Genomic DNA, 4,375 nt, shown 5'->3' on the forward strand with positions numbered 1-4,375 from the left:
GGAACCGCGTCCTCGGGCCGCGGGGCTGGGCCGGGCCGCCTGCAGTTTCCTCGCTTCTTCGTTCGGACGCTCTTTGTTCACCCGGGTGCTCCCGCTGTTCTGGTTGTAAATGCGGCCCGATTCTTTGATGTCTTTCTTTCAGCTCGAACTTTAGCCACACATGCTGGAGGACGAGGCGGGTCCCTGGTTTCCCCGAGTCCCCACGCCGAGAGGATTCTTGCTGACGGTTTAGAGAGCAGTGCGGGCTCTTCGCCTTTTCCTTTGAGTTGAAGCCTCACCCGGCCGCCCAGGCTGGAACGCCCAGGCCACCGCAGCCTCGACCTGCGGGGCTCAGGGGATCCTTCCACATCAGCCCTCCAAGTAGCTCGAGCTACAGGCCGTGCCCCCCCGCCAGGCGTGGGTTGTTTTCTGTGCGTGTGCTCACACTGTTCTTTTACAGAAACGGGAACCCTATACACGCAGTTTGTTTTTACCAAGGGCCAGATATTTGACCTGCATCATTTCACTTCGGCCTCCTTAAACTCTCGCGTGGTGCGTTTGCCATGACTTTTTACAAGTGGAGAAACGGGCTTGGAAAGGAGACATTAAACTTGGTCGAGGCACAAGTGGCCTCCATAAGACTTGAGCAGGGTCTTCCAAATCCGAAAGCCATGCTTTTCACCACTGGCCCACATTGCCTCCCAACTGGGGTGACGGCAGATTTGGGGTGCCTCATATGTCAGGGCAAGAGATCCATCTCACTCTTTCAAGTCAACATTCGAGTGTACCAGACTTCTAGGGGCAGTTTGGAACTTTCCATGACTGGGTGGATGGGCTCGGGTGTCTGGTCATCACCTAGCATCTTCAATCTGTAGGACTTTTTTTTTTTGAGTTGGAGTCTCACTCTGTTGCCCAGACCGGAGTGCAGTGGCTGCTCCCGGGGGAGCTCTGGCGATCCTTCCGCCTCAGCCTTCCAAGTAGCCGGAATTACAGGCGCGTGCTACCACGCCCGGCTGATTTTTTGATTTATTGTAGAGATGAGGTCTCGCTGCCCAGGCGGTTCTCGAACCCGCGGCCTCAGGCAATCCACTCACCTCAGCCTCTCCAAGGCGCGGGATTACAGGCTGAGCCACCGAGCCTGGCCAATCTGTAGCATTTTGACAAGTGCTTCAGTGCCTATGGTTTTGTAGGGTTCCTCCCAAGACGCAGGTATGAGTACAGAGTACAAAGGAATAGACACTTGTGGCATATGATCTCACAGTCTGGGACATTCTGGACTATGGTCAGCACTAGGGAGCAGTGGAGAGACTCTGGACTCAGCCTAGGTTTCCTCCAGTAGCAAAAGGCCAAAGGAACCTTGGCTTCATGCTGACAGGGCCGTCCTCAATCAGCTGGCAGCCACACTCTGCCATTTTCATGACTGCTCACTGTGAAGGGCCCCACGGGCTTGCTCTGCCCTCTGGACCAGGTGGCTTCATCTGGTGAGACCGGAGGTGGTGGAGCTGATACCTTGATGATTTGGGGAACTTGTTCTCGGCCTCAGGGTTGGTGTCGTTTTGTTTGTCTGTTTTTCAATCAGTCAGAAATCTCATCTCAGCGTGAGGAGTGCAGATGTTTGGCAATGAAGTTCCAACTCCGATCTCCAAGCACATGAGATAACACAACCTGGCCTAGCCTGTGCCTCCGTATCCAGATCTTTCCAGGAAGAAAGTGACTTCATGTGGCTTTAATCGCGCCAGCTTCCCCTGAGTTACTCCTTCTTCGGGGAACCAGAGCAGGGTCTCCAGCCTGGAGGTTCTGGAGTCACACAGCCTGGAAACTCATCAGAAGGCCTGGATTTTGATTCCAGGTCTGTTTTCTTATCTGGAACATCATTGAGTGGAAATTGAGCGATACTGCCCTCATGTGGCTATTATGAGTATTAAGTAAAATATTGACATAGCTTGACGTTCAGTCAGCTGTGGCTACCCATACTTTCTCCCGCCCTCCTTGTGGCCCAACCTCTAACCAAACTGAAATGCTCCCTAGCCCTAACCTGTCTCCTTGTGCTCCTCCCACCCCATGCCTGTGTTTACACTGTCACTCACACCAATCCTCCCATCCTCTTGTCTAGGAACCAAAGTTGGAAATTAAAAGAACTGTAGCCAGGCACGGTGGCTCACGCCTGTAATCTCAGCACTTTGGGAGGCGGAGGCGAGAGGATTGCTTGAGTCTACCGGTTCAAGACCAGCCTTGGAGACTTAGCGAGACCTCATCGCTACAGTAAATCAAAAAATTAGCTGGGCATGGTGGCACACACCTGTGGTTCCAACTACTTGGAAGGCTGAGGCAGAAGAATCACCTGAGCCCAGCAGGTCGAGGCTGCGGTGGCCATGAGCGTGCGATTGCCCTCCAGCCTGGGTGACAGAATGAGACTCTGATTCAAATAAATAAATAACTAGATAAAAAAGATTTGTGAATTAATCCATACAGTAGAACACTCTGGATGGGCAGATGTTTTCAAACCCTTTAACGTACCTTTGCGCCTCCAAAATCCTGCTCGGTCCACTGGGTTTGTGTGGAGTTGACTCCACCCTTTGACCTAGGATCTAACCAACTGAAGACTCTATGGCCCTGTCCATGGTTGGTTCAAGGCTGGGCAGACATAAACGACACCAACCCACCAGCTATGCACAGCCCTCTCTCCCTTGCTGCTTCCCACTATAGAAACTAGAAAGCCAACTATTCTCACAGCTTCTCTCACAGCTAGGGTTGGCCAAGTAACCTGGTCCTGGCCAATGAGGTAAAAGGGTGGCTTCTGGGAAGATATTTTACTTTCTAAGAAAAGTAACATGCTTGATAAACAAATTGGTTTTCTCTGGTTCCTTCCTTTCCGGTGAAAGCAAATGTGATGACTGGAGCTGGAGAAGCCACACTGTGACCATGAAGCCACAAGCATGAGGATAGAAAAATCTTGGGTCGCTTATACTTGACTAGTGGGATCTCCTACTTTAGGACTTTTTCTTTTTCTTTTTCTTTTTTGAGTTGGAGTCTCACTCTGTCGCCCAGCCACCGCAGCCTCCACCTGCTGGGCTCTGGCGATCCTTCCGCCTCAGTCTTCCAAGTAGCCGGAACTACAGGTGCGCACTACCACGCCCGGCTAGTTTTTTAAAATTTTATTGTAGAGATGAGGTCTCGCCAAGTTGCCCAGGCGGGTCTCGAACCCGCGGGCTCAGGCAATCCATTCACCTCAGCCTCCCAAAGTGCTGGAATTACAGGCCGAGCCCCCGAGCCCGGCTGGGACTTTTTCAAAGTAAATAATAAGTGTCCTTATGGTTTAAGCTTTATGTCACTGGTAGTAGAGTTTTCTGTGAATTGAAATTGAAAACGTGACTCACTGTTATCGCAGGTGACTCAGGTCTTCCTTGGGGTTTATGCTGCTGTTTTGGGAAAATACACTTCTACTGAGATGTTGAACTGTAAAATCGAGGAAAACTTAGAGCTGACAGAAAAGTAGAGCAAACAGAAGAGAGATACAGAACCCTATGACATCACTTGAGCCCCCTCTATCTAGTGTGTCTGAAGCCAAATATGCCCTCTTGGGTTTCATAGATGAGTGAGTAAATAGATATCTTTTTTCCCCCTTGAAGCTCGTTAGAGGACATTCAGGATTGATGTTTCACTAGTTACCTATTACTGCATAACAGATGACCCAACACTTAGTGGCTTAAAGCAACAATAATTACTCATGATCCCTCATGGTTTCTGTGGGCTAGAATGTCAGACAGGGTATAGTGTCGGTGCTTTCTGGGCCCTCAGTGGAAAGACTGAAGGTCTGTGGCTGGAACCCTATGGGAGCTCGTTGACTCACGTGTCTGGCAACTGACGATCGCTGTCAGCTAGAGGCCTCTGCTTGTGGCCGGGCTGCCTCCCAGCCGGGTGGCTGGGTTCTGAGGGCAAGCAGAGGAAGAGAGACAAAGACGGGCCGAGGCTGTATCCTTTCATGAGCCAGTCTCAGAAGTCAACCAGCATCACTTTTGCTGAACTCCATGGGTTGGGAAGACTACAGGCCCCTGCTCAGATTTAAAATGAGAAAATATAGACCCCATCTGCCTGCATAAGGAGTTCAGTAACATCATAAGGAAAACGTGTTGGGTGGGATAATATATGAGAGCCAGGCGTGGTGGCTCACGCCTGTAATCCCAGCACTTTGGGAAGTGTAGGCGAAAAGATTGCCTGGGCCCAGGGGTTCAAGACCAGCGTGGGCAAATTGGCAAGATCTCGTCTCTACGATAAACTAAAAAATTAGCGGGGCGTGATGTCACATGCCTGTAGTTCCAGCTACTTGGAAGGCTGAGGTGGAAGGATCACCTGAGCCCAGCAGGTCAAGGCTATGGTGGCTGTGAGTGTGCCACTG

This window comes from Carlito syrichta, unplaced genomic scaffold (genome assembly GCF_000164805.1).
Source record: "Carlito syrichta isolate Samal-C Ts95f unplaced genomic scaffold, Tarsius_syrichta-2.0.1 Scaffold309624, whole genome shotgun sequence".
Lineage (NCBI taxonomy): Eukaryota > Metazoa > Chordata > Mammalia > Primates > Tarsiidae > Carlito > Carlito syrichta.